Raw genomic sequence first — 13991 nt, forward strand, 5'->3', positions numbered from 1 at the left:
AACCCATTATTTTCTCCTCCCTATGTTTTGGTACATGTTATATTTTATATCCATTTTTGTGAGTTCCTTGACTGATTTTATACAGAAATATTCATTTTTACTGGATTTGTGTTTTCTACCTCTCTACTGTCACTTTTGGTCTCTCCACTCAAAGAATCCCTCTTAATATTTCTTGCTGGACTGATTTAGTAGTACAAACTCCTTTAGTTTTTGTTTAGGAAACTCTTGGTCTCCTATTCTGAATGATAGCCTTACTGGATAGAGTATTCTTTGCTGCTGATTTTTCTATCTAGCACTTTGAACATGTCATGTCACTCACTTCTGGCTTGCCAAGATTCTGTTGACAAATCTGTAGCTGTCCTTTGGTGGCTAGTGTCTATGCACCAGGGCAGCCAGGGGCTCAAGGCTATTCACAGAGTGCGCTGGTGGCTGGGGACACATGGCTGGGTGAGACATATGAGGGCAGCAGGGGGTGCACAGCTTGGTGCGGTGCAGATGTGCACAGTGTGCAGTGGCAGCTTTGCATGCAGCAGACCAGACAGGGTGCCCATGTGGCTTTAACAATGTTTGTCCTGAGCCCAGCGCTGAGGCCAGCAGCCTCGGAGTGAGTGAGTCGCCCAGAGAACTCTTGGGATTGGCACACTGCTAGTGGGTTCAGTAGCAAGTGTTTGTGCAGCCCAATCTATGGTAGGTGCTTCTGTGTTTATTGGTTGGGGGCGGGGGAAGAATGATGCCTGTGAGCATCCCTCTTTTCTGGAGAAGTCCCCCAACCACTCAGAAATCAGCATGAACATGTCTGTCTCCTGTTGCCTCTGGCATTGTGTAAACTACCATGTTTACATTGCCTCTCTACACAGGCAAGGACCTGGCTATCACTCATCCTCCTGGATCACCCAGTGCTGAGTCAGCTGACCACCAAAGCTCCAGGATCCAAGCTCAAGGAATTCAGCCTCTCTGGTAGGGGATTAGTCTTCCCTGTGTGAGCTCCCTGGTGTGAGGACTCAGTTTCTCTGCCCTCTCTGCAGGCATTCGCCCTCCACCTTTCTGACTTTCTTAACCTCTCAGATGCAGCTTCTCACTATTTATTGTGGAGTTTGTTCTGCCAGTGTTTGAATCGCTCTCTGGTTTATGGACTTGGATGTGGATGTTATGTAGTTGAAAACATGGGACAGGGTGAGCTCAGGGTCCTCCTACTCTGCTACTATTAATTTTTTAAATGTCTTATTTTTTTGGATTTTTGAGACATGGTCAGAAAGTCTCATATCACCCATGGACTTCAGGATTAGAAAGGAATTTTCCCACAGTTGTTTCTAGAATTTTATGTTTGAAACTATCTTTAATGAGGCTTAGTTTGCATATAACAAATAGCTTCAAATTAAAGGGTATAATTTGATGAGACTTGATCTCATGGGTATAGCACCATGAAATCTCTCTAATGCTTAAATCACTACTGATTTAGTAGTACAAACTCCTTTGGATTCCTTTGTGTCCAACGTTAATGTTTATTTTGAGGAAACGACTACATTTTTTTCGGTTTTCAGGTATTGCCCAGGTGTCTGAATGCCTGCTTTGGGATACCTCCTTTTCTGATAGTCTATATTCCTGTAAGTACTGCATTCGGTCTACTGTTGGGCTTTGTCTTGTATTGTATATCTGTGTCTCTTCACGTAATTTTGTTGCACTACTTTAATGATGAGGGCTTCATAATTGGATTTCCACTAAATGGTACGAGCTGCAGTTCCAATGATGACAGAAAGCACGGGCTTCCTGTGTTAGGTATTCAAGAGCAAGGCAGATATCCTGGGCACTTGAGCTGAGAATGTCACTCTGTCTTTTTGCCAGTCCTCTTCCCCACCCTTGGAGACAAGAATCCCCTTTTGTTCACACAGAAATGTAGCTGAAGTCGGTATAAAAGTTCCCTTCTCTTCTCTTCTTTGTCTCTCAAACTCCCTGTCCCTACCTTCTGCCTTTCCCTTTCCATGACTCAATCCCCCAGGTCCACTGCTCCATTCCAGCCATGATCAGGGTGTCCTCCAGCTGCTGGCCTCTGCCCTGGCCATCCCTCAGTGAGGAATCTGCAGGAGGATTATGGAGTTCACGGGACTGATCAAGAAATCTCTGCTCTTCAGAGCCCTCCTACACATGGTGCTGTATGGGGAGAGCTGGCACCCTGGGCGAGGGTCCGACTCCATGTGTGGCCTCCTCACTCCTCTCCCACAGTCACTGCTGGTCCCTCATCCTTACCCACCATTAGAAATCAGCCATATGCTAGGGAAAGATACCTGTCTATTTGACCATGAGGCACCAGGGAGTCAGTACATATTTCCACAATAAATGAGCATAAGCACCTCCATAAGTCTAGATGTAGGAGGTTCCCACCACCCCAGAAAACTCTCTCGGGCTCCCCACACAAAGGGTGATCTTGCTACTATCCACCATCACTGCCATTTTTGCCAGTTTGTTACCTGTGTGTACAAGAACCCCACTGTGTGCACTGATGGGGAGTGAGAGTAGGTCCACCTAGAAGCAGATGCTGACAGAGACAGAACGGTGAAAGGTGTATTAGGGGACACTAGGAAGGACAAAGTGGAGGGGGCAGGAAAAGCATTCAGGCAGATCTGACACCTTTTTAAAATATATAATCACCATAGTCTGTCACCTTGCACAGTCCTCTTCAAATTTCAAAATAGTTGTCCCATAAGGCAGTGAGATTTATGAGATTTTGGTGTATTTCCCTATAGTCTTATGTTTTCCTACATGCATTCTGTCTTCTGTAGTTCATCTGTGGCCTGAGATGAACATTTTAGTGTGAGGCTGCATGTGTGAGTCTATATGTAATGGAAAATGATTGTCTTCAGATCTCAGATGTAGATCTCTGAATATACACATTCTCATAATTTTCTTTTCTTTGGTAGGTCCTGGATTTTAATAGAAGTCCCTGGGCTGAGGTGTTAACAGTCTTCATTTAATGAATTTCCATGAACATCTTTTTTTGATGATCATTGTGTGGAGATATCATCTTAATTGAAACTGTGAGAAGGGTGAGTGGACACTTCCCAGACATTTTGCAGATGCTTTATGTATTTAATGTCTTCTTCTCATCATGTTGTTCAGAACAAATATTTTTTCACAGAGGACACAGCTGAGGTTCTGTGTAGGTCCCACTGAGAACTGGTAAGAACACAGGCAAAGCCTCAGAATATTGTGAGAGAAATTTGAGGAGATGGAAAGCTGTAGTTCGGGTGATGACAGGGGTCCAGCAGGGGCAGCTTCTGGCCAACCCTCAACTGTAGGTTGACCCAGGGTGAAGGCCAGTGCAGGTACTCAGCTGATCTAGATCCTGTCTCCACTTTATTGTCATTGAGGGATATGAACTTGGGCAGACAAGCATTTCTATAAGACCAAGTTAAATTTCCCATATCTCCAGGGCAATTTTCCCACAAAGTCCAGAACGTTCAGAAAACCCAGGGAGACAGCAATCTTTTTAGATAATTACCAAGGTTCACTTTGGCAACACTGACATTTCAGAGATGAACACTGCATTGTGCACTGAGAATGATCTCACATAGCAGGTCTGTGTGGACCCCATCCCTGCTCAGGCTGTGCCCAGGAATGACCTCCAACTGCATCTCACTGACCCCAGCACCCTCCGCTCTGCCCCTCCTCAAACTCTGCTTTCTATTCACAATTTCCCTTGTATTCCTGTGTGATTCAAATTTCCCCCATTTCTGCACTGGATCCTTCACTGATGCTTCCATTATGCTGATCACAAGGTCTGTGTCCCTTAATGCACATGTCCCTCTTTCACAAAGGACGCGTGAGCACTAAAAGTTAGTGGTGCACCCCATTCTTTACAGAACCCAAAACGTGTCTCCAAAATGCACACTAGTACTGCTGATATGTCTGCCTTTGTGTAAAAATCTTCTTTCTTTTTGACAAGAGAAACCTATAGCTCACCACATTACAGGGAAATGACACAGCCCATTGTATGTAAGTCCTGAGAAACTTGAGATATGTTACAGTGTCCTCAGCCATGTTCGGAGTTGGATTGCCAAGACTCAGAACCATCATTACATCATTCCCACCAAGTCTTTCACGAAGAAGATGCATGTGCTTTACCAGTCACTCATCCAGGTCAGGTCATCTTACCAAATGGAGTAGGTGGAGGAGCTGGTGGAGGAGGGGGAGGTGACCCATATAGCCCGTGACTGGTGATGAAGAGCAGTCCATGGGGTAGGGCCTGCAAGGCGATCCAGGGATAGGACCAGGCCCTCTTGCATACATAATGGCCTGCAGGCAGAAATGAATGCTGTGTTCATAGGACAGAACACAGCGCCCAAAGCAGAAACCCAAAGCAGCATTCATCTTCTGCGAGCTTCCCCACCACCAGGTTCCAAGAGGGCAGCATCATTGCCAAAATCTCTAACCATACTTTGGGTTCTGCTTACAGCATTGGGGTAAGCAATGGATGTTATTGGGATAAACTAGTGTCCCCACATGTCTGGAAATGTAGAAATAGCAAGGGTTCTTTTCCTAGAAGATTGATGGACTTAATACCAAATTAAGTTAGGAAGGCATCTAAGTCCGGGATCACCCTCCACCCCTCGTCCCCCTCCACCACAGGAGCTGCTTATTTGTATGTTAAGAATAGACAAAGTGAGAAGGAATGACAATCCCAGTCTCCACACATGGAATCATAGCCCTTGTGGCTCAAAGCTCTGCCTCTAAGCCCCTGCCTGTTCCCTATCTGCTTCTCTCCTGACAATGGGGTCTTCTCTCTGGAAGTGCTGTCCATGGACACAGACACACACGGGGTGATGGGAGTCCTGAGGTCCTCCAGAGGACCTGGCAAAGCATGTTCTTAGAGAAACAGGTAACCTATACATGTTAGTTGGGTTCAGCTAATTTTTTTTTAATTCAGAGGTACTTCTCAGCTTAAGTACAGTACAATTTGCAGGGTAATTGTCTCCTCTGGAAAAATGAGGTGAAATTCTAAATAACAAAATGCACTTTATTTCTGGTGTAAATTTCTGTGTTTTAGCTGTACCTGTGACAAAGGACACAAAAGAACCTGCTTATGTGAACACAAATGAAGGACACAGTGGGGACTTGCCATACAGGTAATTTTGGATTTTTTCTCTTCACAAGTTAAGTTTCAGTGCATGTTTTCTACAACAAATATGTCACCTCCTATATAGTTCAGAGTATTTATACCCAGGACACACATGAAGGGATTCTGGACAGCATGTTTACCAAAAAACTATTGAATATTGATGGGTATGAAATTTTCTTTGTTTAAGACCACTCTAAATGACACATACAAAAATGTAAGTTGGAGTGAAGGCTGTTCGCCATTTCAAATTTTAAGGATATCCACAGATTTTTCTGAATACATTAAAACCCTTGATAGAAACAGGAAAGGAAGAAACAGCAAGAGCAATGATTCCACACTGAGGAGGTCCAGAAAAAATGAGACAAGGTAGAAGACTTCCAAGTGGAGTGTGGTATCATCCTCCTTGATTTATTCCAGGAACACATTGGAAAAGCCCTAAGGTCCTTACCCCTAAGCACGGTTAGCTTCTAAAGTTACCACAAAGCAACTACAGGTGGAAAACAGGGAAGCCTGTGGACTTCTGGGTAAAGGCTGTGCATTTGGAAAATTAAAAAAAAACAAGCAGACATATCATACGACACACAAACTAGAGGCAATGGCAGGAGAGCATGCTATACAAAAAGATGTGGGTGTCCCAAAAGACTTAAAACTGAAAATGGCCATAGCATTTACCTTGTGCGTCTTGGCAGTTTTGGTAGAGTCAGTGTTGTTGTCACTCTCAGGAGTGACACCTGCTCCTGGATCTGCTAAAGGCCCTAGAAGGGATGGAGGTTTATTCTGATTTGAGTAGACTGGAGGTTTAAAAACGAACAAACAAAAAATACCCTCATTCCTCAGACAACTTAAACTCTTTGGCCCAGTCAGATTGCAAATCACATGCAGAGAGTATCCTGCATGCCTCAGGTGAACCCCAAGAAGAATTTATCCCTTATAACTTAATGAAGACTCCTAAAAGCCCTGATTCAGATGTATTCATCACTCATCGAACAACTATGGATGTGTGGGGAGCGGGACTAGATGGATACTTTTGGCTGAGCTTCATGCCTCACAGATCCCAGCACGTGGACTGTGTGCAGGGCATTTCTGCTGAACTGCTGTGTCTGCTTTTCTGCATACAGCCCCATTCCTTCTCCACAAGAGACACCTGTACCAATACATGGTGGGGGAAATGACAAAGATGATATGTCAATCATGAGACACTTGAGGAATGTGGTAATGGCAGCAGACACATTTCCCTTGCATTGCAATCATCTGTGGTACCAACTCTGCACCTTGACCAAAGACCTAACAAAAATAAGATGAGTGTACTTCACAAGTCAACTCGTACTGTTCTGATCATCTTACCAAGTGTTGCAGGTGGAGGGGTTCAGGGGATCGACAGGGCCACTAAGCTTCAGGAGGTGGATGTGCCTAGTAGTCCATGGGGCTACCTCTAGGGTAGGGCATGCAGAATCTTCCAGTTAATGGAGGAGGTCTCCATAGATCCACGCTGCCCTGCAGAACAGAAGTGACAGCTATGTGCATATGCCAGACAAGAAAACCAGTACCTAAAGCAGCTGAAACCCAGAGAAGAAGGTGTCAGCACCTGCCACCTTCTCTGCCACCAGGATCCAGGAGTGTAGCAACAGTACCTGAAAACTTTATCCCTACCACTGGGTACCACCTACAGCTTGGGGTAGTAGATGCAAGAAGTTAAACTACTGTTATCACACATGACTGTCCTGTCTGCAAAAGTAAAATGGCAAGGGTCCCATCCTAGAGGATTAACAGAAGTAATTACAGACTAATGAAGTAGCATTCTCCAGACAGGCAGCCATTATGTCCAGATTCACCCTGCATCCCTCTACGGTAATTCCAGTGCTGTTTTTGGTATATTAAGAACACAAAAAAATGAGTTTAAATAAATGGCTCATATTCTGCTCATGGAATCACAGCCACTCCTGGGGAAAAGTTCGGCAGCCAGCCCTTCAATTTGCCCCCTCTGCTCCTCTCCCTGAGAAAGGGGTCTTCCCTCTTGAAGTGTTGTCAAAGGCCCCTGAGACCTCTGAGGAGTGGAGGATGCCTGGAATCTTGCGGGGGAATTAGAGTCTTCTGTGAGGAGCAAGTTACTTGTGAATGACTACAAAGCCCAGATTTGTTCATCTTAATTCATAGGGAATTCTGATTTTAAGCATTACTATAGGGCACAGAGTAATTATGTCCAACAGAAAAAAGAGGTAGAAATTCACATAACAGATTTATTGCAAATGTGTTTTGATTTCTAGTATTAAACTCCTGGGATGTGTCATGAAACTGTATCAGCTCTAACAGTGACTGAGGACACAACCAGAAAGTGCTCATATGAACACAATCAAAGGACACAACGTTCAGACTATTTTTACCTAAGGTATAGCTGGAAGGATTCCAGACAACTCATTTACCAACAAAGACAGGAAGTTGATGAGTGATGACATTGACTTTGTCTAAGACCACTCTAAATTGCACAGAGCACAAAATATAAAGTTGTAGTAGTAACAATGTTGTTTTGCACTTTTGAATTTTAAACAATATGGCAGACTTTCTAACAGGTTAATCTAGCCAGAATCCAGAAAGAAAGACACAGCAACCACACTGTTCCCACAGAGTTGAGGTCTGGAAGGGGTCACCCAGGCCAGGAGACTTCTGTTTGGAGTGTGGGGTCATCCTCCTCTGGTAATTTCCAGAAACACATGGAAAAGCCTTAAGGTACTCAGCCTCTAAGCACTTTGGGCTTCTAAACTTACCATAAAAAAGATGAAAGTAGAGAAGCTGTAGGCTCCTGGGATAAGAGTGTGCATTTGGAAAACAAATAGCAAGCAGACATATCACACAAGGCCAGGAGAGCATGCTGTACAGAAAGATGAGGGTTTCCCAAAAGAGTTACAATGGAGAATGGCCCTGGCACTTACCTTGTCCTTGTCTTCATTCTTGGTACAGTCAGAACTGCTGTAAGTCACAGAGGTTGCACCAGTTTCTGAATCTGCTAAAGGCCCTAGAAGGGATAGAGGTTTATTCTGATTTTAGTGGACTGTGAGGAATTAAAAAAAGTCCCCATCTCATTCCTCACATATCTTAAACTTTTCCCTACACTCAGGTCCCTGACCAGAGGCAGAGGGTATCCCACGTGCCTCTGGTGACCCCCAAGGATAAGGGGGAGAACCATCCCCTCACCTTAATGCAGACCCCATGGTGCCCTGGTTCATGTTTTTCATAATTAATCAAATAACTGTGGACAGGTCAGGCTCAACTAGTAATTTAGAATTCATCAGTTAAACAGAAATTTCTCAGTTTACATCATGGGAAATCACTATTTCATTACAGATTAAGAATAAATATGAGGATACCTGAGTGGCTCATTCGGTTAAGTATCCGACTCTTGATTTCCGCTCAGCTCATGATCTCACAGCTTTTGAGTTCGGGCCCAGGATTGGCTCCTCACTGACAGAGTGGAGCCTGCTTGGGATTCTCGCTCTCTGCCTCTCTCTCTATCCCTCCCAAACACACACACTCTCTGTCTCAAAATAAATAAATTTAATAAAAATGAGAATACTGATTTGGTGTATATCATCAATGAATCCTGAAGATGGGTAAGTTTCTTTAGGTTCCATGTGGATTGTTCAATCTTTCCACTTATGTATAAGGTGCCTTCCACATGTGAACAGTTATTATATAACTATTTCTGAATAGAAATGTATTTAGACTAATATACTAATCAGAAAATGAAAACTATGGGAATTTAGCAGTGATGCTGCAGATTTGCACTGATAGCATCAGAGTACTAAGCTATATGGAACTTGAATTTAGGAATGTAGGGCTATGGTTCACAAGAAAATAAAACAAAAATAAAGAATGTTAAAAATATCAAATAAATGACCTTCTCCTCAAACTAAAATAAGGTCTTCACATTGAGTCAAGGTGGGAAAGGGGGATTAGGCCCATGTCCTGTCACCCCTCCAGGCTCATCACTTTATACAGGGGAATGCTGGAGGAGGTGGGAGGGTCACAGGGGAGGGACATGAGCTCCACCAATCACAGGGACAGGTGCCCCGCTGTCTGAGGCACAGAGGAGAACACCCTTCTGTCACCCCTTCAGACCACTTTCTGTACTTAGTGCTTGTGATTCTTTTCAGGCCACACGATGATCACCCACAGGAACAGGCTGCACAGCAGTCTTCCAGGCATTGGTTTCTGCCTCGGGCATCCCACAGGCAGCCTCTTTCCTTCCATCACATCCACTCTTGGATAAAGAAAAAGAATGGACTTCTATAAGAGTTGCAACACCACGTACTCTACTAAATAACAGCACAGGCATCATCCCTGGAAACATCCATAAAAACACAAGTCAAACTACCATACCTGTATTTCAAGTAGGTGACCTCCCTGCTCTGCTCTGTCATCTCCCTCTCCCAGACTTGAATCTTGATATGGGGGAGATAAACATACCCACCTTCAGTTGTGCCAGACTATGCACCAAAGAGAGAGAGGAGGAAAAAAGAAAACACCCAGTTGTCCTGAGCATTCTTCTCATAAACTGCGATCTGAAAAAGCCAACAATGAAAGCCCATGTTTAGGGATTCCAAGGGCCACTACACTCACCAGCATGAGGTGCTAAGGGTTCAATACGTCAGGCAGAACTCAGGTTACCTGATGTCTGAAGGTGAGCTCTGCCTGTTGCAGCTGTTCTCTTGTTTGTTCAATTTGTTGCCTGTGAGTTACAATTGCTTTCATCAAATAAGGCCTGATATTGGTTAGGATTATACATAATCTGCCCATGTTTCCATCAGCCTCATATCTGTCCCCTGATAAAATTTATTCTTACACATGAAACACTCTTCACATGGTTATAAATGTACAGTAGGATCAAAGCTATTGTTCCATCCTTTCCTTATTATTCCATGCCCATAGGGTTAAGAGTTCATAGAATTCCTTCCCATTTTCAATCTTTTCCTAATTCATCACATGACAAGTGTCTTTCATCATAAAGCTCTATTCTTTAACTTATATCGTCACCATGTTTCCTAGGGTTGCAAAGACCAGGGCCATTAAATGTCACCACCATGTTGATGGGTATGATACATCCTACGACACACTGCTTTCCTATAGATTATGACACTTGACACCAACCCCCCAGGAACGTTAGCATTGATGAAATTTCTATACAGTCTGGCCATTGCTTGAGATCCACAAATGTTTAGAAACATAATTGTTTTGTTCTTTCTAAAACTTACCTTTTTTTAGTCTGCTAATACTCTATGCCTATGTCCTCTGAATTTGTGTTTATATTACTATGTTGGGTCTAAACTTTAAGGTTAAAAACAAAATATGAGCAGAGTTTTCATGAGCTGCTAGTAATTAGTAGCTGAACTCACTTGTACTTGTTTTCTTCTGTAGCTTTTTTCAAATTTTCCCTGCAGCTGCCAGCTGATTAGTTTTTGCTGCCAGTTCACACTGTGTCATTTTAAGCTTCCTAAGATAGGAAAAATATATACATAGTCCAGGAGCCAAGGTCCAGAAATTCTGCCTTTTTACCTCCCAGCACTCTTGAAGGCAAATATCCCTTTCCCCATCTCTCCCATAAATGCACAGACTGACAACACAATCAGAGAAATGAAGTGAACACCCCATTTAAGTTAAAGAAATTCAACGTCTGTCTGCTGCCATGTCTTTGCTATCAGAACTGTCTTTCTAGTTCTCTGCTTCTACTCCTTCATCATAAAGTCATCAAATAACGTTGCACTCTGTGCCTTCCAAGAGTTGGTCTTTTGTTTGAGATGGTGAAGGCTCATTTCAGCAATGTCACAAACTATGACCAACTGTACCCATTAGGATGAAGCAAGAGATCATCACTAGTCTTACACCTCCATGTGGAGCCCTGATTCTCAGTCCAAAAGTTGTACCCTGACACAATCACCCTGAAAGAGACCTTCCAGGATATGGCTTCACCAGCATTGCAGCTCACTCCCTGACATTGCTAGGGGTTAGGAGTACAACCCCTGCCTCCACCTTCATATATCTTGGTGGAGGAAAAGGCCAATCTTAGAGCAGCAACATCTCCTGAAGTATAACCTGATATGAACTGTCATATAGTCTGGGTTTATATAAAGTCTGTTTCCTGGAGAGGAAACAGATTTCAGATGGAAAACAATCAACTTCATACAGTCAATCTACTTTAACAAGACTGATTCCATTGATAGTGAAGACAGCAAAGGGAAATGCCTTAAAAGGCTGGTTTGCCGTATTACCATCAGACTATTTTGTTTGTGTAGTTGATTTAAAGGGTTTCTACTTGGCACTTGATGTACTCAAGAATCACATGCAAAACTGAAAGTCTCTTAGAAACTGACACAAAAGCCCTAGACAGAGAAAGGCACATGCATTTCCTTCTGGCCTCTGAGGCAGTCCTTCAGCAAATGCTTTCTGGAGTGGTTGTAATATAGTGGCTCTGTTGTAAGGGAGTGAAGGAAGAAAGGTGGTCAGGGCTCTGTACCCACTCCCAAAAAGAGCTTACAAATTAATAAAAACAAGATGCCAATGAGACAGAGCAGCCCTCACCCCAGGTGTGGGAAGGAATAACACACAGCCGAGTCTCCAGGGAAGAGAACAAAGAGCTCATTTCCCATCATGAATGAGGGACTCTAAAGGCCCTGATCTCTGCCTGAGAATGAATGGAAATACTGTACAAAGGAGGAAATATGTGAATGCACCAAATTTCTATCAACCTCATGAAGACACACAAGACCAAGATAGAGAAGAAGGAAGCCCATGACAAAGCCAGCCTGGCAGTTGGAGCCAATCTCCCTAGGTTTCTTTTTTTTTTTTAAATTTTTTTTTCAACATTTATTTATTTTTGGGACAGAGAGAGACAGAGCATGAACAGGGGAGGGGCAGAGAGAGAGGGAGACACAGAATCGGAAACATCCCTAGGTTTCATCAATGATTTGGGAGGCTTACAAATGAACTGCATTGAAGCTGAACAACTTTAGGGGCATAGATTTAGAATGAAACACGTGTAGTTCAGGGTCGGCCAGCAAAGATGAGCCCTAGTGAAGCTGCAGGCTTTGGTCAAGACCCAGAGGAGTTACACTTAAAAATCAGGGGACAGGAAATAACTAGGCTTTCTTAGGGATTGGGCCTGCAGTGAACAATCTCACTGGCAGAATGGATGCAGGGATCCAGTACTGCTGGCGCCCCTACCCACTTTCCAGGAAGAAATTACTGTTGTTTCTGCAGCAAGATAATTCCATTTTTCCCTCCACACTTTTGGCCCATGTCTGGTCCTGAACAAAATGACCTAATTGATGACAAAACAACGTGATGTGATTGAAACCTATAGGACAATGTAGATGGATCCAGAGCAGATCCAGGTATCAATGTTATTAATGCTGGTACCTTCCCTCTTCTGCCCCAAATACATGACACAATGTGTGACAAGCACTCAGGACAGAAAGGAAAATGCAGGTTACAGAAAGCAAGGTAGGAAGGGAAGGCACAATTCTACTGAATGCATTTGGCAAAAAGACTCTGGACCCAGTTCCAAAACAAGTATCTCTACTGGCTGCCACATTCATTCATACAACGGTACTTATGACAGTTATCACATGATCATCTTACTCTTCTGTAGCCACTTTTGTTCATAGAATTCTTCAAGGATGCCTGCTTTCTCCTTCAGCTGTTTGACTTTTGCTTCCTTGGTTGCTTTCACAGACCTCAACACATTACACTTGTCTTCCAGGGCCTTTTTATTTTCTGTAAAAAAAAAAAAATGGGTTTTCTTTGTAAGTGTGTACATGACCTGAGTCTTGATTTTGGTGTGACAAAAAAGGGCAAGAACCATGATGGCAGGAAGCTATTCTTTCCCTTCCCAATGCAAAGTCATTGTCATCATATGGGGATTTCTCCCCAACAGACAATATACTTTCCAGTTGACAGTTACTGGACCTAAAGGCTCTTAGCTTTACATCATCAAATTCAACATTTGCATCTTGTGGTTAAGACATATATGAGAAAAGACTTTCAAGAAACAATGATTCCACAACAATTTGAGTGTACCTAACACAAAAGGATTGTACACCGCAATAAACAAAGACCTTGAGGCATAAATATAACTAGAAGACAAAATGGTGGAAAATAGTTCATGTACAACAGCTTATACATGGCTCTTAGTGGTATACACACACACACACACACACATATATATATGATTATTATATATATATAATATATATATGATTAATATATATATATATATATATATATATATACCTCTATTCTCATTGAAAATTCACTGTTCAGCATTAAGAGAGAAAGAGACCGTGGGGCACCTGGGTGGCTCAGTCAGTTGAGCATCAGACTCTTGATTTTGGATCAGGTCATGATTCCAGGATCATGGGATCAAGACCTGTGTTGGCCTCCATGCTGAGTGTGGATCTTGCTTAAGATTCTCTTTCCCTCTGCCCCTCTCCCCTACTTGCATGCCCTCTCTCACTAAAATTAAAAAAAAATTAATAAAAAATAATTTAAAAAATTTGTTAAAGGGAAGGATTATACACTTCGGCTAACACCCTTTATCTCTCAACTATATTTGGGGACTTTCTACTATCTTATAGGGCAGAGCTGAATGATGTGATAATTACCTAGTTGTGAAAATAAAAGATACTTCCTAGTCTTTGAAATAGCAAAACTCATCATGGTGCTCCTAGTGAAATTCCAGCGTACTGTTCAGAAAGAGGTTTGGTTCCCAGAGGCCCGGTCTTTACTCTGGTAAACAGCAAGCAAATATGCTGTGCTCACCCCACCCAATGAACAAAAAGCCTCCAAAGCCAAGTTACAGTAAAACTCAGCAGCCAACTCATATAATTTC

General features: G+C 43.0%; 1 long non-coding RNA gene across 1 annotated transcript; it reads left to right on the forward strand.

Annotated features, from left to right (window-relative positions):
* The first annotated feature begins 861 nt into the window (after positions 1–861).
* LOC115504173 lies at positions 862–5116 on the forward strand. Its single transcript, XR_004343069.1, has 4 exons — positions 862–957; positions 1542–1604; positions 2916–3041; positions 5042–5116. It is a non-coding gene; the product is annotated as an uncharacterized LOC115504173 (long non-coding RNA).
* The last annotated feature ends 8875 nt before the right edge of the window (positions 5117–13991 follow it).

The sequence above is a fragment of the Lynx canadensis genome, chromosome E3 (assembly GCF_007474595.2).
Source record: "Lynx canadensis isolate LIC74 chromosome E3, mLynCan4.pri.v2, whole genome shotgun sequence".
NCBI classification, from domain to species: Eukaryota; Metazoa; Chordata; class Mammalia; order Carnivora; family Felidae; genus Lynx; species Lynx canadensis.